General features: G+C 40.7%; 1 protein-coding gene across 2 annotated transcripts in view; it reads left to right on the top strand.

Moving 5' to 3' along the window:
• LOC126199383 (transmembrane protein 131) overlaps positions 1 to 20,861 on the top strand; it is a 385,780-nt gene that overhangs the window by 146,675 nt on the left and 218,244 nt on the right. The gene's annotated exons all lie outside the window — the stretch shown is intronic.

Below are 20,861 nucleotides of genomic sequence, written 5' to 3'. Positions count from 1 at the left end.
AGTGTCCAAGGAATAGAAAAGCAACTGGAATCACTCAACAGAGGAACGTCCACTGGACCTGACGGGATACCAATTCGATTCTACACAGAGTACGCGAATGAACTTGCCCCCCTTCTAACAGCTGTGTACCGCAAGTCTCTAGACGAACGGAAGGTTCCAAATGATTGGAAAAGAGCACAGGTAGTCCCAGTCTTCAAGAAGGGTCGTCGAGCAGATGCGCAAAACTATAGACCTATATCTCTGACGTCGATCTGTTGTAGAATTTTAGAACATATTTTTTGCTCGAGTATCATGTCATTTTTGGAAACCCAGAATCTACTCTGTAGGAATCAACATGGATTCCGGAAACAGCGATCATGTGAGACCCAGCTTGCTTTATTTGTTCATGAGACCCAGAAAATATTAGATACAGGCTCCCAGGTAGATGCTATTTTCCTTGACTTCCGGAAGGCGTTCGATACAGTTCCGCACTGTCGCCAGATAAACAAAGTAAGAGCCTACGGAATATCAGACCAGCTGTGTGGCTGGATTGAAGAGGTTTTAGCAAACAGAACACAGCATGTTGTTATCAATGGAGAGACGTCTACAGACGTTAAAGTAACCTCTGGCGTGCCACAGGGGAGTGTTATGGGACCATTGCTTTTCACAATATATATAAATGACCTAGTAGATAGTGTCGGAAGTTCCATGCGGCTTTTCGCGTATGATGCTGTAGTATACAGAGAAGTTGCAGCATTAGAAAATTGTAGCAAAATGCAGGAAGATCTGCAGCAGATAGGCACTTGGTGCAGGGAGTGGCAACTGACCCTTAACCTAGACAAATGTAATGTATTTCGAATACATAGAAAGAAGGATCCTTTATTGTATGATTATATGATAGCGGAACAAACACTGGTAGCAGTTACTTCTGTAAAATATCTGGGAGTATGCGTGCGGAACGATTTGAAGTGGAATGATCATATAAAATTAATTGTTGGTAAGGCGGGTACCAGGTTGAGATTCATTGGGAGAGTCCTTAGAAAATGTAGTCCATCAACAAAGGAGGTGGCTTACAAAACACTCGTTCGACCTATACTTGAGTATTGCTCATCAGTGTGGGATCCGTACCAGATCGGGTTGACGGAGGAGATAGAGAAGATACAAAGCAGAGCGGCGCATTTCGTCACAGGGTTATTTGGTAACCGTGATAGCGTTACGGAGGTGTTTAGCAAACTCAAGTGGCAGACTCTGCAAGAGAGGCGCTCTGCATTGCGGTGTAGCTTGCTCGCCAGGTTTCGTGAGGGTGCGTTTCTGGATGAGGTATCGAATATATTGCTTCCCCCTACTTATACCTCCCAAGGAGATCACAAATGTAAAATTAGAGAGATTCGAGCACTCATGGAGGCTTTCAGACAGTCGTTCTTCCCGCGAACCATACACGACTGGAACAGAAAAGGGAGGTAATGAGAGTGGCACGTAATGAGCCCTCCGAAACACACCGTTGGGTGGCTTGCGGAGTATAAATGTAGATGTAGATGTAGAATGTATACTTCATTAAATACACATCATTTAAACTGGGTCCATCTGTTTCAGTAACGCTGTATACAGTTTAAATTCCACTTTTTCATGAGAAACATGAAGGATAAGATTAAATTGCTTGTTGTATTTTGTAAGATCATATAAACATTATCTCCTTATTCCAAAGGAAGATCATTAATATAGGTAATTAGAATGGAGAAATGAATGATTTGAATGTAAATATAGGAAAATTTGTCAGACCCTGTATTCCGAAATAGCAGAACCAGTTGAATAGTTTTAAGGAGAAAAGGGATTTCATAAAGCAAGAGGAGCAGCTTAAGTAAAGAGTATGCAATGAAAAATATGAGGAAATCTCAGTAAAGAGTAGAAATAAATTTTTCCCTCGTATGAAATGTACATATAAGCTTAATCCAGTGTTTTGTTAAAGGATGAATTGAATGGGGCAACAAAGTTAATAGTAAAATGCTAGAACTAATTGTGGTGGGTAAACAGTATACCTGTAAAAAAGAAAAATGAAGATTTCTAATCACAAATTTGTGTTTTTTCTTTTTTTTCCTCTCAATTATTATCATCATCATCATCATCATCATCATCATCATCATCATCATCATCATCATCATTGGTGAATTGTCCCCAAAAATGGAAGACGTTAAGCAAATAATTCAATCAATTTTTCTTTGCATTCTTTTTGTTGTTGTTATTATTATTATTATTACTATAATTATATATTTCAGCCTTTGGTCATGTAAGTAGCATCATAGCCAATTTTACACTTATTGTCAAGTTGTCATCAGACGATTTAAACATGTTGTGTAGTAACTTGTCAAAGTTGATGATTTATTGTTTAATGTATTCAAACCATCTGATGGTGACTTGCCGGCCACTGTGGCCAAGCGGTTCTAGGCACTTCAATCTGGAACCGCGCGACTGCTACGGTCACAGGTTCGAATCCTGCCACGGGCATGGATGTGTGTGATGTCCTTAGGTTAGTTAGGTTTTCGTAGTTCTAAGTTCTAGGGGACTGATGACCTCAGATGTTAAGCCCCATAGTGCTCAGAGCCGTTTAAACCATTTGATGGTGACTTGGTAGTAACTCAGGTGAGTGAGCCTGAAACTGAAATACACAATTAAAATATGACAAGACAGTCACTGTATTTCCCGGAGGCAGGATGCATAGTCTGTGTACAAATATAACACTTGGAAGTTCTTTAATCCTGGGGTGTGGGTGAGAGTGGGGGAAATAAATTTAAAAAATAACCATGGGAAAAGTTCTTTAATTTGTTAATTTTTGAAAATAAAATGTAACTGGATAGATGAAAAATCTACTCACAAAGCGGCGGCAGGAGAACACAAACATATAAAGCTTTAGGAAATTTGCGAGCTTTCTGAGCCAGTGGTTCCTGCTGCCACTTGGTGACTAGATTCTTTGATCTATCCAGTTACATTATATCTTTAATTTATTAGTGTTTATTGTGGCTGTTCAATGCCATAAGTAAAAATTATTATTTGTTACATGTATGCATGAGTGGGCACACACACACACACACACACACAAAAGTTCCGTTATCTATTGCAAGACTTTCAAAATCTGTCAAATTCAACTTCACTGCCCACCATTGCCCCAAAACTGACTCGCACTTGTTAATCATATTTTGTTTTGAAATACCAGTGTTAGTAATTCCCAGGCAGATTCTATTCACTAAGCTTCATAAGAAGAGAGTTATTTTACCTGTTGCCTCACAACTTATTGTGATCTAGACTCCGGTGGAGCAGGTTCATGAGAATACAGAGCCCCACAGATATTTATATTATGCTTGTCCACTTACCTGGTGTGATCACTCCCTGATGGGTGGCTGTATCATACATTCAGTAAAGGAGAGTACTGACTACTAAAGAGTAAATCTTTTTGCTTATTTTGCATATTTCTTGCTTTACCACCATCTCCCCCCCACCCCTTCTCCAAACCACACACACACACACACACACACACACACACACCTCATGCTTAAAACCCACACTAACCACTCCGATTGTTATTTAATTTTTGATTTTTAAGTAAGTATGTGCTTACACCTTTTCAAAACCAGCTATTGTGGCGGTGGGGCCCCTATAGTAATATATGGTAGGAATGTTCTTCAGCAATTGATTGCATTCTCGAGTTTCAAACAGTGTAAGGAGGACCACAATTTGCTTTCAGAAAAATGGTTTTCAGATTATCTACCTGCTGCATTTAGCAATATTATGATCAGTGTTATTGTAATCATTGCAAGGAGAGAATACCGTATAACATAGGAATGGCATTTTACTGTTTAATGTGCGTTAATCACTAAAGCCAGTACAGGCAAAACATGTGGACATTTGTACAATAATGAAGAACAATGGACCCAATGATCATGTAGAAACTGTCCCAGCACTCACCTGCAGTGACGTGGGTAAACCAGATAGAAGCTAAATCATGATGGGCCAAATAGGGCTCAGAAACTTGCTGCTCATGAATATAAAACCAGTCCATTGTTTCATCACTTGATTAACAGCATCATATACACGGACAGAGATTTGAAACATTTCCCTTGGTAGCACGGTAACTATTCTGTGTAATTGCTTTAGCTTAAAGAATGCATGACCATAAAGATGATTAATATTTGGACATTATCAGATATGACTGGATTTTTTCAGGAGTTTCGGGTGACTAACATTGAATTGTGGCAAGAGGTCAGTTCTGTTCAGTACTGGCAATGAAAACTATAAGGGGTGATCAAAAAGTTTTTGTTCAAAGGCTGTACAATCCAGAATCAATATGCCAATTGGGCAAAATCATGATGAGCATTGAGGCACTCATCTCACTGATGCACCAGGGTGAAAGTACCCATTTGGTAAAACACCATGTCCTACTGCATGAAGAAGTCTGTAATTGACTATTGCACATCCTTGGCCGACAGGAATCATCGAAATTTCAAGGCCTTTTTTAAGGGACAGGAGTTGTGATAATTGCATGGGGAGAGATCAAGACTGTAGAGCGGTTGCTCAAGTGTCTCCCACGTGAATTGGCATAACTTCTGCATTACAATTTTTGTGATATGGAGACATGCATTATTGTGAAGCAGCAGCATCCCTTGTTTCACTTTAATTACATACTATAATTTATCCAGCATTGTGCAGTACCGTTCCCCAGAGATAGGGGTATTGGGTTCCTTGTAATCAATAAGCAGTGGCCCCTTGCAATAAAAGAACAGGGGGAAGCATCACCTTTCCAGCATATGGCTTGCTCTTGAAAGTCTCAGGACGAGATGAAGACTGATGACACAACTGCGTCGTCACCACTTTTGACTCTGGTTCCCAGTAGTGGCAACATCTTTTGTTGCCTGTAACAATATTGTCATGGAACATGTTTTCCTCCACACTGAAACGCAACAGATGCTTCATTCAAATAGCCATCTGGTTTGCTTTATGTTTGGCATTCAATGCTGGGGTATCCAATGGCTGCAGATTTTATGGTAGCCTAACTCCTGCTGGATAACGTGTTGCATGCCAATGAAGCTGATGTCAAGATCCTTTGGTAGTGCATAAATGGTTATGTGCTGGTCTGCCCTAATTGTATCCTCAACTGCCTGCCTTCTGTTGTCCATAATGGATGAGGCTGGCCTCCCAGATTGACCGGCATTTTGTATCAAATTGTGACCAGGACATGGTACATGGCACACCATTCTGCAATTGTTTTGACAGACTGTCTGACGGATGTCTACTTGTTTTTGTCCTTTGGCAGCCAAGGAAATAACAACAGTATGGTGGCCCTGTATGGATGCATGTGATAATAATATCACCATTTTTCACATTTCCGCATTTGGGCACGCACATCAGAAAGATGTGAATGCCACACTAATTCCTTGCCTATAAGTCGGTGCTTATATATTTGCATCGGAGCCATGGTCTGTTACATATAGGCTGCAGCAACACCCTCAAACGAATACAGCTTATAACCCATTATAGCAATCACTTTAAGATGTTAGTAAGAAATGCAGAAACACTTATCATAAAATCAGCCAGTTTGCTAACACCAAAGTTGTTGAAACTGTGGTGAAAGAAGTGATAATTCCCTTCTTCAGTGCTCAAAGCTGCAATGACAAATTTAACAGATAAATACATATTTTAATACCTTTTATGTGCATAAAACACATTACTAGTATTATAATATAATTGGTAGATAAAAAATCATTTCAGCAAGCGGTGGCAGGAGAAGACACACATGATTCAAGGAAATTTTAAGCTCTTGGAGCCAGTGGCTCTGCTTTGGGGCAAAAGGATTGAAGCGGAAGGAAGAGGGATGAAGGAAAAGGATTTTCAAGGCGGGATGAAGGAAAAAGATTTTCAAGGCTTAGGAAATGGGGAGTGTTGAGGAAAAGCTGCCCAGAACCCCTGATAAGGGCACCTTACTGGACAGGATGAGAAGGAAAGACAGATTGTTGGGGACTGCAATGGATGAGATTTGAAAACCTGGGAGCTTAAAGGTGGAAGATGAGGTAATAAGCAAGACAGAGACAGTACTAGTATTGACAGGCAATTTATGCTGCTATGTTAAGGACTATGAATCTCTAGCGAAAACCATTTGTAGCAGCTCATTACAGATAATACAGTGATATCTTGAGAAATAATACGAAACAGATCAATAAAATGAGCCTTGCAGACAGGATAGACCAATCTCATATGAAAACCAAAATAATAACAGGTTTAGTTAAGACAGTCTGGGAAGAAACAGACAAGTTAAATTTTCAGTCTACATTATTTTCAGTCTGCATTATTAGGTCTATATCCATATTCTACAAAACAACTGTGCAGTGCATGACTCAAGATACATCATTAGAGTTCTGCAGGTCAGAACTGCAACACCCTGTGTTGAACTCACATGGTTTTCTTATTGGTGGCCAAGGAAAACATTTCAGGCACACTGCCATGAAGAATTGACAAAAAAAGGCTTCGGGGTGACATAAAGAGTGCAAATGAAACTAATCCTTTCCCTGGGGTGTTGGTACCTACACATTCGTGATCAGGAATGGCAGTTTGCAGTGTGACGAGCAACAGGAAGATGTTTCTGACATGCTTTGACATTGTTGACACCCCAGATATTTCAGTGCATCTCTAAGTAAATCCGGGGGGCTGCATCCCCATTGAAAGTGATCGGCCCCTTTGGAGTGTTCATATACAGGTTGAAAACGCCAGGGACCGTTCAAAAACATTCAGTGAAACTTGGACATGATCCAAAGCAGTAAAGAGTATTTAGGTTTTTTCATCCCTCCCGTTTCCTTCCCTCCTATGGCACATCATCACGCGGGAGTGCAACACTAACATGTGCATAAATAAAATAACAAAGAGTCCCTCTAAGACCTCCCATCCTCCCCCCTCCCCCCTCCAGTTTGGCAACGTTCTTGGTGCTACCCACACAACTTTATTGAGCACAATACAAATATAACTGTAGGAACCAATGCAGCCTGATGGCTACTCTCCCATCTGAGGGTTAGGAAACCCCTTCATCACCCTTGTGTGCAGTTTGCTTACCTTCAGATGATAGAGCAGCTGCCAGGCTGAACTGGTGTCAAAGTTTCTGATGGGTACATTTGTAACATTCTCAAAAAAGTTGCATCTGTGGCACAAAGGGTGTTGCCAAACTGGTGGTTCTTAGAGAAACACTTTGCCATTTTATTCATTCACATGTCAGTTTTGCTCTACCGCATGATCACATTACAAGAGGGCAGAAAACAGATGTTTTGAAAAACTACAAGTACCCTCTACTGCTGTAGATCACATTCAAATTTTGTCAGATAGTTTTGGACTAATCCATAACCGAGAGCAAGGGTTGAAATGTCGAAGGGCATCAGTAGTGTTAAAGCATGTAAAGACCATCTTCCTGCTGCTCCTCACACTGCAAATTGTCATTTTTGACTGTGAAATGTGTGTGATTCAATGCCTCAGGGAAAGGGGTGGTTTTATTGATACCTTAATGCCACTCCCTGAGGCATTTCCATGTAGATTCTGAGTGGCGATGTGTCTGAATTGCTGTTCTGGGCCACCCATAAGAAAACTGTGTGACTTGAATGCTGAGCGTCATGGTTCTGACCTTCATTGTAGAGAAATCAAATGAAGGGTTTAAATGGGGTTAAGAGGGGTTGTGACAACTTTCTCATCATGTGACATGTCCATGATGGTGTTGGGCAGAACTGTGGTGAAATTTGGTGCTGATATGACATCATTAATTCACTTTACAGCTCACATGAACTTCTGAGCTGTGGCCTTTTTTTCACATGTGTGACACTTTGCTGTTTGAAGTGTCGCTGAGCTCGAGGGTGATGCCACAGGGTGCCCCGCTTCTGCTCTACTGCAGAGGGAGGTTTTAGGCACTTTTGAGGGAAATTTAATTTCAAACTTATGTGTCACATTTGGAGATAATTATGTGGTTTCAAAAAGGTGATCCTTTAATTTTGTTGCACTCTGTAGGTAACTGCATTATTTGAATAAAGTGTGAGGCCGCTCTAAATATTGCCTATCAGATCCTTAATATATAACATGAACAGTAGGGATTCCAACATGTTTCCATGAGGCGTACTAAAAATTACTTTTACATCTGTCGATGACATTCTGACCAAGCTAACACACTGCCTATTCCCTACAAAATAATCCTCAGTCCAGTGGCAAATTGTGTATAGTATTTTTAGTAATAAGTATTGGTGTGGTACTGAGTCAATGCTTTATGGAAGTTAAGAAATTCTGCATCTGCCCAATTACATTGATCCATGAGTTTCAGAATGTGATGTGAGAAAATATTGAGTTGGATTTCAAGTTACCCATGTTTCTAGATTCTGAACTGTTTGGGATGGAGGATGAGATTGTGTTCAAGATATCTCACTTTGGAATATGTTCTCAGATTATACAACAGGTAGATGGGAAAGGTATGGATGGTACTTTCGCAGACCACCTCTGCTGACATTCTTATAGATGGGTGAGACTTTTGCGTTCTTTCAGCAACTGGGCAGAGTTTTTTTCAGCAGGATCTGCAGTGTGTTATGGTTGAAGGAGGGGCTAACACAGCCTAAATTCTGTATAGACTCCATCAGAACCTGGAGCATTGTTCTGTTTTAGCAATTTCAGCTATTTCTCAACTCCACTGACACTAATATCTACATCATTCATCAATATAGCACTGAGGGAATTAAACTGAGTCAGTACTCCTGTATCTTACTTTTTGTAGGAACATTAAGAGTACATAGTTCATCATTTCTGCTTCTGCTTTGCTACCGTCAGTTTCTTTTCCCCTATCACCTATGAGTATCAACACGTGTTGGTACTGATGATACGTGGCAGTGCATCCGCAAATGTCTTTCTGCTACTTTTGTGAGTTCTTCAGAAGTACACCCTGCCCTGAAGTGATGTATAATGTTCCTCAGATGAGAAAATCTGTAGAAAATAAATAAATAAATAGCTGCACTGTACATGTACATCTACAGTGTGCATAGATTTAGTTAACTGACTTTTAGAAGCAAAGTAAGTTAATCTCATTAGGTATGACTGAAACGACTAAATAAAGACAAATCCTTGCATAAAATATCTGTTATATATTATCACTCTGAGTAAGTACACAAATTTTGCTATCAAATCCTTCATAGCACACAGTTCGAGAAATGAAAGTACGAAATTAAGCACTATTTGCTTTAATCTTATCACGCTTACAGCACACTCTTTCTATCTAGTAGCCGGCTTAAGATTTTAACTCACAATCTGTTATTGAAAGAATCGCACTTCTTATCAGTTAAAAAAAAAAAAAATACTTTGAATGTTTGCTTAAATACCATGCAGTTCATCATGCTTAGGATTCTGAAAGTTCGTGGTCATGACAGTGCAGTACACCACTTGGAATTTACACCCTTTGAAAGGAAGCATCAGATCTCATTAAAAAATTTGAAATTTCTGTACATGTCAACCACAGTTGATTATTGAGACCCAAGACCCATAATTAACTTCATGTTAATGAAATTCTTACAAAACTATTGTTGCACAAAAAAAAAAAAAAGAAGAAGAAGAAGTTAGGGCTTTGGTGTACATGATGTTACATACTCGACAAGTTTCATGCATAGAAGATCTCTTCTCTGAGTAGCCGAATAACACAGTAGCCAGTCAGCTTCATATTAAAATTCGCGTAACCTGGTACTCTCTCTCTTTTTACCAGTCCCAGTTCTGAAATTAGTTTACACCAAAATACAAACTAATGCATCCCAGAAAGCAAATTAACACATTCTTTACTCATCCGAAGGACTGAAGTAAATATTGTATTTCTAAATTGCTGAAAACTGGGTACTTTACAATTACCATAGTCCTGTGTGTATGTGACTCACGTCAAGATCGCACAGTCTGATTCCTATTCTCATTCATACTTAGTTATTAAAAATTTCAGCAATTCATACTTCACATACATGCTGTATTCACTCCCTCATTCACTAGGACAACACAATAAGTGAAAATAATGTCATCCAGTAGATATTAGCTGTCTGAAACTGTAACTATTACGTAGATCTTAGCTTTTTAATCAAAATGCTGTTTTTTTGAATATTTAATGGTAGAGTTAAAAGTTGCACACTGACTTTCACAAGAGCACATTAGCATGCCAGGAAGTTACTTGTCATGGAAAGTCATAAAATCCACATTTTAGGTAATTTTGCATATCTGAAAGCTGCTTTAGATAACTGAAATTATACTGTTGTTAACTATTGTCATTAAGAAAGGCTGTACAGAGTGTCATGACAATTTAATGACAATTGAATTACCAGAAATTTCTTTAATAAATCATAGTGTATGTGTAATATTTGACCTTGTACCTAGCTTGGATAGACGAGCTGACCAATTCACGTCATATGCTTCTCTCAGCATATGAAAACATTCTCTAGGGCCATGAGTCTTTGCAGATGGCTGGAAAGCTTCTGTCTGTTTCTCAAATAGGGATGTATATTGCTATACCTCAGATATCGTGTACATACCACCAGAACTTCTTCAGGTTTTGTGAGAGACCTTTTGATAACAATTAATAAGATTCTACTACCTTAGTCATTGAAGGTGTCACACATTTCTCTTTTGGCAGCTGAACACATTTCATTTGTTGTTGCTGTTGTTGTTCTAGTTGTTGTTGTTCTTGTCTTCAGGCTGAAGACGAGTTTGATGCAGCTCTCCACGCTAGTGTATCCTGTGCAAGTCTTTTCACCTCTGTGTAACTACTGCAACCTACATCCATTGGGACCTGTGTACTGCATTTGAACCTTGATCTCCCTGTACAATTTTTACCCAACACGCTCTCTCTGTTATCAAATTGACAGTTCCTTGCTGCTTCAGAATCCCTCCTTTAGTCTTTTGTGGCATTCTTTTTTCCCACAATTCCATGCAGTAACTCTTTGTTAGTTACTCAATCTACCGAATTACCTCCAGCATTATTCTGTAGCACCACATTTCAAAAGCTTCTATTTTCTCTTTGTCTGAGCTGTTTCTCATCCACGTTTCACTGCAGCACAAGGTTCCACTCCAGATGGATACCTTCAGAAAAGACTTCAGAACATTTTCATTTATATTCAGTGTCAAAAGATTTCTCTTTTTAAGAATGCTTTTCTTGCTGCTAACTGTTTGCATAGGTTTGCATTTCTTTAGCCTACTTTCTATGCTAAGTTGTAGGGTCAATGTAGTCTTGTGTGCTCGTACATTACTCTGACACGCTTACCTGTTTGTTCCTGAGACTGGCCTATTCGTTTTTCCATTCTTCAGTAAATAATGCATTTTGCAACCATGATGTATTAAATTGATGGTTTGGTGATGTTCTCACCTATCAGCACCTGGCTTTTTTGGAATTGCAATTGTTATCTATTTCTTCAAATCTGAGGATATTTTGTCTGTCTCATTTATCTTGCACACCAGGTAGAATAATTTTGCCATGGCTGGCTCTCCTACGTATCTCAATAATTCTGAGGGAACGTTACCTACTCCAGGGGGCCTTGTTTCGATTTAGATCTTTCAGTGTATGTGTTCTGAAAGAACAACTATGGTCATGTGATATCAAGTCAGTGTTCTCCAAGAGCAGGAAAAGTAAAAATGTTCGATGTTCACATGATGAGCCACTGCATTTCTTCCCGTTTCTGACGCTACCTCCGGCAAAATAGGGAGAGTCTTGAAAAGACAAAGTATCAGATGTATTTTCCAACCTCTTAAGAAGATACAGCAGATACTACACCCTGTTAAGGACAGTCTTGGCCTTAGGATTCCTGGGATTTACAGTATCCCATGTGAGTGCGGAAGCAATTACATAAGTCAGTCCATCCACACCGTTTTTGACCGTTATGCAGAACATCAATGGCATATTAAAAATTGAGAACTACAGAAAACTGCAGTTGCAGAGCACAGCCTCAAAAACAAACATAAAATATTGTTTGAAGCAGCAAAAGTTTTGTCCCAGGCTTATACATACTGGTACTCTATAATTAAAGAGGCTGTAGAAGTAACAATTGGTGAGAAAACCTTCAACCGTGATGGCAGATATAATTTTATCAATGCATGGAATCAAGCTCTTGCTGCAGAGAAGAACCAGAGATATTCGTCGCAATGTTTATGCTACAGCAGGAGTGGTGGCACCACCAGTGCAGGCATTGATAACATCTGTGATAGCATGATGTAACTACTAACCAATCAGAAGCCATCCTTGGGCTATATTCGGTCATCACAGCAGCATTTCTGACAGTCAGTTGCTCCCAACGAAGATGATGGTGCTAATTGTCAAAAGCTGAAGGTTTTAACTTGAACTGATGTGGCAAGAAGTCTGAGAATGTTGTGCAGCAATGTGATGACTGTAAATAAGCTTTGTAAAATTGTTTTTCTATTTCATGATGCATGGCTACAACAACCTAATGATTATTATATGGACGTCAGTGTACTGAACATTTACATGTTTTGTGACAACTTAGTTATTACTTTATAAGTGGAAATATGTTTAAGATTTTTTGATTTATCCCACATTGATTATGACCACTGCACTTGGGATCTGTGGAAGATGCATTAGCACATCTGTTTTCCTTTTAAAATGATTATTATGTAATTTTGTTTTCTGACTTCATGTAGGATCTCCTCACTATGGACCTCTTGTAGTGAAAAGTACACCTAATCAAATCTACTCCAGTCCTATTACATGCATCTCCTGCCCTATCAAATGCAGGGCTACTTGTCGTAGCAGTCACGTGGTCTAACAAACTGCTGCAACCACTGTGCTGTATTGTATGTGGTTATGACAACTAACAGGCTGCCTGTATGCATGATTGGCCACTGATGAACTATGGCCACAAGACAGCTGGCCCACCGAATTGATGAGCTACCATCACAGACGATGTGCTTCACTTCAATGACTGCTTCATAGCTGAGGTCGTCTGGATTCTTCCCACCAACACCAGTTTTTCTGAACTGCGCAGATGGAAGCTCACCTGCTGGTATGTCAATATTTCCTTCATTCCTGTTATCCCCCTGGGCTCAACATTTGCTAGTTTCAGTCTTTCATCTGCTTAGTCCTTTCCCTATTTCCACTCTAGTCCTACGTATGCCTGGCTTATACACTACTTGCCATTAAAATTGCTACACCACGAAGATGATGTGGTACAGACGCGAAATTTAACCGACAGGAAGAAGATGCTGTGACATGCAAATGATTTGCTTGTCAGAGCATTCACACTAGGTTGGCGCTGGTGGCGACACCTACAACGTGCTGACATGAGGAAAGTTTGCAGCCGATTTCTCATACACAAACAGCAGTTGACCAGCGTTGCTCGGTGAAACGTTGTTGTGATGCCTCGTGTAAGGAGGAGAAATGCGTACCATCACGTTTCTGACTTTGATAAAGGTCGGATTGTGGCCTATCGCGATTGCAATTTATCGTACCGTGACATTGCTGCTCGCGTTGGTCGAGATCCAATCTCGCGTTGGTCGAGATCCAATGACTGTTAGCAGAATATGGAATCGGTGGGTTCAGGAGGGTAATACGGAACGCTGTGCTGGATCCCAACGGCCTCGTACCACTAGCAGCTGAGATGACAGGCATCTTATCCACATGGCTGTAACGGATCGTGCAGCCACGTCTCGATCCCTGAGTCAACAGATGGGGATGTTTGCAAGACAACAACCATCTGCACGAACAGTTCGACGACGTTTGCAGTAGCATGGACTATCAGCTCGGACACCATGGCTGCAATTACCCTTGACGCTGCATCACAGGCAGGAGCGCCTGCGGTGGTGTACTCAACGACGAACCTGGGTGCACTAATGGCAAAAAGTCATTTTTCCGGATGAATCCAGGTTCTGCTTACAGCATCATGATGGTCGCATCCATGTTTGGCGACATCGCGGTGAACACACATTGGAAGCGTGTATTCGTCATTGCCACACTGGCGTATCAGCTGACGTGATGGTATGGGGTGCCATTGGTTACACGTCTCGGTCACCTCTTGCTTGCATTGACGGCACTTTGAACAGTGGACGTTACATTTCAGATGTGTTACGACCCGTGGCTCTACCCTTCATTCGATCCCTACGAAACCCTACATTTCAGTAGGATAATGTGTGACCGCATGTTGCTGGTCCTGCATGGGCCTTTCTGGATACAGAAAATGTTCGACTGCTGCCCTGGCCAGCACATTCTCCAGACCTCTCACCAGTAGAAAACGTCTGGTCAGTGGTGGCCGAGCAACTGGCTCGTCACAATACGCCAGACCCTACTCTTGATGATGAACTGTGGTATCATGTTGAATCTGTATGGGCAGCTGTACCTGTACAGACCATCTAAGCTCTGTTTGACTCAATGCCCAGGCATATCAAGGCTGTTATTACAGCGAGGTGGTTGTTCTGTGTACAGATTTCTCAGGATCTATGCACCCAAATTGTTTGAAAATGTCATCACATGCCATTCTAGTATAATATATTTGTCAAATGAATACCGGTTTATCATGTGCATTTCTTCTTGGTGTAGCAATTTTAATGGCCAGTAGTGTAACTTGGCAGTGTGCCTTCTACTGCCCTTTCCCCTTTGCCCCCCTCCCCCCAGTCCAATTTCACCCTCCCCAGCCCTAAGCACTGCCTCTTGATGCTGCATCTAACAGCCTACTACCGAGCGAGGTGGCGCAGTGGTTAGCACACTGGACTCGCATTCGGGAGGACGACGGTTCAATCCCGTCTCTGGCCATCCTGATTTAGGTTTTCCGTGATTTCCCTAAATCGTTTCAGGCAAATGCCGGGATGGTTCCTTTGAAAGGGCATGGCCGATTTCCTTCCCAATCCTTCCCTAACCCGAGCTTGCGCTCCGTCTCTAATGACCTCGTTGTCGACGGGACGTTAAACACTAACCACCACCACCATCTAACAGCCTATTACCCTCTATCCTGTTTTCACTACGTCCCTGTGCACTACCACAGGCAACACTAGCTTCCACTCCCACCCCTACCCTGCTATCCTCCCACACTCTACTCACACCTCTCCTGTACCCCATCCACACACCTAGCAGAGATCGCTGCCCAATGTATGTACTGTCACATTCGGACCTTAGCATAAGGAGATGACAGTGGGCATATTTGTGAGGTATGCATGTGTGATAACTAATAACACCTGGCAGTCTGTGGTGAGTAGCAATCTATCCATCTAATAGCATTGAGATATTGAATTTAATTGATGGAGGGAAACAATATACAAATGCAGCAAATGATGCAGGCAAAAGAATATACAGGCATGTACACAATGAGGCTGACAGAGTATGGTAAAGTCTAAGCAGCTATGGCTAGAGGAAAAATGCAAGACCATAGAAGCATGCATGACTAGTGGAGAGACAGATACTACCAACCGGAAAATTAAAGAGAGCTTTAGAGAAAAGAGAAGTCGCTGTATGAGCATCAAGAACTCGGATATTAAGCCAGTATGAAACAAAAAAGGAAAGTGAGTGTGATGGCAATAGTACAGAAAGGAAATAAGAAGCAAATGAAGATGACATGGAGATACGATGCTCTGAGAACCATTTTAAAGATTAATTTGGGAATAGAAGTGGTCCTCATCAGGAACGGTTTTTGCTCTGTGTACCAATGTATTTAAAGTTGCTGTTTTCTTGTCTGGATGGTGAAAATTCTGGGCGCCAAGATATAAATCACTGTGCATCAGCTTGTGGTATACTGAGTGGCCGAGGTGTCCATCTGACTTTCGTTGTACTAGAACATCTAAAAAGAGCAGCTTCCGCTCTTTCGATGTCTTGACTGTGAACTGGATGTTTGGTGGGTGCTATTCATATGTTCCTGGAAGCGCTCAAGAGTTTCTATTCCATGTGGCCAGACCATAAACATGTATCGTCAACATGATGATAAAATGGGGATGGACAAAGGGGAGCCAATTTAATGCACAGTTCTCAAAATGTTCCATAAAAAAGTTGGCCATTTCTGGAGACAGCGGAGAACCCATAGCCATTCAGTCTGTCAGTTCACAAAATTTACCACTGTACAAGTAGCAGGTGGTGGTCATAGCATGTCGGAACAACTTTATTGTTTCAGGAGGAAAATGCTCTGCCAACAGTTGCAATGTCTCCTCCACGAGAGTCTTTGTAAATAGAAAGAGTACATCCAGGCTGACTGAAATGTTGTTTGGGCCAACTAGATCTCATCACAATACCTGACAGCAGTTCAGCCTTGCTGATTCACCCATGCAATTTCACGAAGAGGTGTTCTTGTGATCAACATAATCCCTGCCCACAACATTAGCGATTCTCCTCGATATTGCTCTCTTTCCATAATGTTTGGGTCCCAAAATCATGTTCCACGTTCCCTCCAGAAGCGCTTGCTTCGAGAACCACGCTCCAGACCAAATCAGGACTCATCTGTGAAAAGGGCATTGGCCCACAATTCGAGTGCCCAGGTGGCATGTTGTCAACTCCACTCTAGATGTTCCTTCTGTGAAGATGCATCAGAGGTACACAAACAGCAGGTCTGCAACAATAAAGGCCACTGTGCTGAAGCCTTCTGGACAACATTTGTCTCAATACAACACATCCAGTGGCTGGTACAAGGTGAAATGCCAATTGCTGTGCAGTACTAAGGTGGTACCATCATGCCATTATAGCCAAATAATAGCCCTCTCTTTCTGTTATCACACTTGGTCGACACTGCCCTGGTCTTTTGGGTACTGTTTTGATCTCTATAAATTGTTGCAAAATCCAAGAAACAACTGAATGATTCATATTACCCCATTGTGCCTCATCAGTTTGTGACTGTCCTTCTTCCATTCTTGTTATGGCCCTCCACTGCAGAGTGTCTGGCAGGTGTCTTCTTTGTACCATACTGCAACATCTGTGACTGTATACACAGAGATTATGGATGTGGGACTACCTAGCAAATACTACACTGTTCTATAGGTGCCCTGACATCATTGACGGGGTTGTCTGTTGACCGGAATGCCATTTTGTGTACAGAAGACAATTGTACGGACATCAGTTGATTGTTTGTATGATTATATGGCGAATTAGACGCAAGACAGGGCAATAGCGGTTCGTTGCTATTATTTTGGACACCAGTGTATTTAACTAAGCTGATGACTCCAATAGTTGGCCACTGTGAACACCACATCAATGACTCAGATGTTCATTGAGAAAATTAAACGAATTCGAGTTGGCCCAAACAATATTGTAGTCAGCCTAGATGTAGTTTCACTATTTACAAAGGTTCCTGTGGGGGACATACTTAAACTGTTGGCAGAGCATTTGCCTCCTGAAATGATAAAGTTGTTTCGACATTTTATGGTGACCACCTACTTCTTGTATGACGAACGAAATGGCTCTGGGTTCTCCGTTGTTTCCAGCAATGGCTAACTTTCTATGGAACATTTTGAGGACCATGCATTAAATTGACTCCCCTTCATCCATCTCCATTTCGTCGTTATGTTGACCATACATTTATGGTCTGGCTACACGGGATAGAAGCTCCTGGGCATTTTGAGAAACATATGAACAACAAGCACCCAAACATCCAGTTCACTGTCGAGATAGTGAAAGATGGAAGGCTGCCATTTTGAGATGTACTAGTGCATTGAAAGTTGGATGCTTAGTGTGCTGCAAGCCAACACACATTGATTTATGTCTTGGTACCCAGAGTTTTTACCATCCAGTCCACAAGAGACCTTTGACACCTTCTCATACACCACAGCATCATCAGCAAATAAGAGGAGATTGCTACTCATCCTGTCTGTCAGACATTTAGATATGTAGCCATCTTGTCGCACTTCCCAGAGGCTCTCCTAATAATACCCTTGTCTCTGATGAATACTTGCTGTCGAGAACAGCACACTTGGTTCTATTACTTAAGAAATCTTTAAGCCACTCACTTATTTGGGAACTTATTCCATATGCTTATACCTCTGTTGACAGTCTGCAGTGGAGCACTCTGTCAGATACTTTTCATAAATTTAGAAATGTGGAGCCTGCCTGTTGCCCTCCACCCATATTTTGCAGTATGTCATGTGAGAAAGGGCAAGCTGAGTTTCTCACGAAGGATGCTTTCTGAAACCATGCTGATTCGTGGACACAAGTTTCTCGTTCTCAAGGAAATGTTTTTTATTTAAACTGAGAATATGTTCAAGAATTCTGCAGCAAACCAGTGTTAAGGACTTTGGCCTATGATTTTGTTGGTCTGTTCTTCTACCCTTCTGATATACCTGGGCAAGAGATTTACAATAAATGCAAGCTAAGTAATGGGCCAGTGTCATAGAGTAGAAAAGACAAAGGCAGTTTGCAACTAATGTTATAGTAAGAATTAAATTTTGTGTGGCATTTGATGACACCCAAGGTTTTGTACAATCTGTGAAAGATCATGGAGAAAATAAACTGAACATCTTACTTTTCTTTGAATGTAAACGTTTGGATCTAGAATTTCTAATTGAATTTATGTGACCATGTGGTCACATTTGTACGCAAAGGAAAATCCAGAAATTGAGTTATGTAACTAAATAAATGTAGGAAATGCTTGGATTCTGCACTGAGCTGAATTTACTGACATCTTTCACACTACTGTGCCACCTGTGAACACTGTAGCAAAATTGTCAGTAATCTTAGTCTATTTGAGGACAACTTATTGTCTGTCATCACTACGACTCTGAAAATGAGCCTTAGCATTCTAATACTGGCTTTAAAAGGAAGTAGTGATGGGGGACCTTTCTTTACAGGAACGTTTGCTCTTTCCAAAATGGTTTTTGCTCATTTTTTCTTCTTGGTGTATTTAAGCTTCCAACAAATGATTGTTTCTGTTAAGCACTCTCAACAGAGTTCTTATCTGATTTAAGGTGTTTATTGACATTATTTTTGTGTGATTTTAGGTTTTGACCGACTTATGGAAATGATGAATATTTCTCAGGTATCCAGCCAGGTGGTGTCATTCAATAGGTGTGATATTTCAGCAAGCCGACTTCTTGCCATCTTCAGGCATTCCTGGAGTCTGCACCCAGACTGCGCTCAGAGACAGCCAGACAGAGGCTGTGGGAGAGGGGGTGAAGACAATATAAAGTCGGCATCCATCAGAGATCAATCAGTCTCTGGGAGTGCCTGAAGATGACAAGAAGTTGGCTTGCCAAAATATCACACTCATTGGAAGACACTGCCTGACTGAATATCCGAGAAATATTCAAGACATTATTTCTCTTTTCCCTACCAATTCTATAATTACAAAATATGCAGACTAATGATTTTTGCCTTTTGTTAGCATTAACATCCATGCATCTCATACTTGACAACACTACAGATGGAACTGACAAAGTACTTCTTGTGAAAGTAGAACCAAAAATAACTCTGTTTGCACATTAGGGTAAAACTGTTGACATGGTCGAAATACTTTGTCTTGCTTTGTTTTTTTGGACACTATACTACAGAACATGAACACTAAAGTCAGCAGCAACTGTAAACAAACTGGAATTAAGACCACAAGAGGAGAGAGGAGCAGTGTGGGGAAACAAGATCTGCATCCCTCTTGCACGGCAGTCAGCCTACACCTGTGTTCTGTATTTATGTGAAAGCAGAGGCGACATATGGTCATGAGGATCACCAATGCTTTCTGGCTTTTAATTGAACATCATGATGGACTAGAATTAGTATCTTTATTAACTTCAAAATAAGAAAACAATGAGCCACACAAATCATTTGATAATAGCTACTGCACAATTGCTTCTTGAGGTTGTAAACAAGGTAGTTAAGACCCCTCGCCTCTGTCAGTATTTGAGGCTAGCACAGTTCATAACACACTCCACATAAAACAACCATTTTTAAATGTCTGCATTATACCAACTTTTGAACCTTAGCTAACAGACAGACATGTATGTTTCTTTGTTCTAAGATGCTGTGTCCACAGGTGAGTCTTACATTATAGTATGCGACGTGTATCTTATAGGGAGGGACTGTTCAACCATCAACAATTGACGTTGCACTAGAGCATTGAGCGTGGTGATACTTCATTGCATTCGTGCCCGTTGCTTTGCAAACACCTACTTACAAAACATTGTTCCCAAATTGGGCTTCACCAGATGGTGTGCAATACCAATAACTGAAAATTAGTTACATTCTCCATTTTGTATTCCAAAAATACAGCTATTTCAAACTATTTCTGATAAAATAGTTTATATGGATGCAACTCACAATGAAATAGAATTTATCAGGTAATTTCCCATTTTGAGGCAGAATTTGCTTTGTGAGTTGGCTTTTCATATGAAATACTTTGAGGAGGGAGGAGGAGAATTACAATTTTACAGGCTTACCCAATTTCTTCCAACACTATAGCCTTTTTAGTGGAAAATACACTTTCTTATTTTGATTGGCTGTACTGAGTTATTGATTAAACGTTGTAATTAATATGCAAGAAAATAAATTAACTTCTGTCTAAACATAATAAAATTTAGTTTTTTGTATAATATGTATCTGTTCCACAAGTGTTATCTAACATTTGTTTCTTATGTGTGTAATACTTTATTGGAATTTTGTTTCTAGTTAACACTTGTGTAAAATCAAACAAAGGAAACTTCAGACTGAAATTCTGGTTGGAATCTCGGTGATGGCAGTCATGTGTGCAAGATGTGTGCTTGCTTGTGTGAGTGAGTGTGTGTGTTTTCTTTGCTGAAGAAGGCTTTGGTGGAATACTATAATGTGTAACAGTCTTTTCGTTGTGGCTGCCTGCAACTCAACAGGTTGATACTAAAGCCGGCCGAAGTGGCCGTGCGGTTAAAGGCGCTGCAGTCTGGAACCGCAAGACCGCTACGGTCGCAGGTTCGAATCCTGCCTTGGG

This window comes from Schistocerca nitens, chromosome 8 (genome assembly GCF_023898315.1).
Source record: "Schistocerca nitens isolate TAMUIC-IGC-003100 chromosome 8, iqSchNite1.1, whole genome shotgun sequence".
NCBI classification, from domain to species: Eukaryota; Metazoa; Arthropoda; class Insecta; order Orthoptera; family Acrididae; genus Schistocerca; species Schistocerca nitens.
The sequence above is the reverse complement of the archived record's forward strand: the minus strand, read 5'-3'. Positions and strand labels throughout refer to the sequence as shown.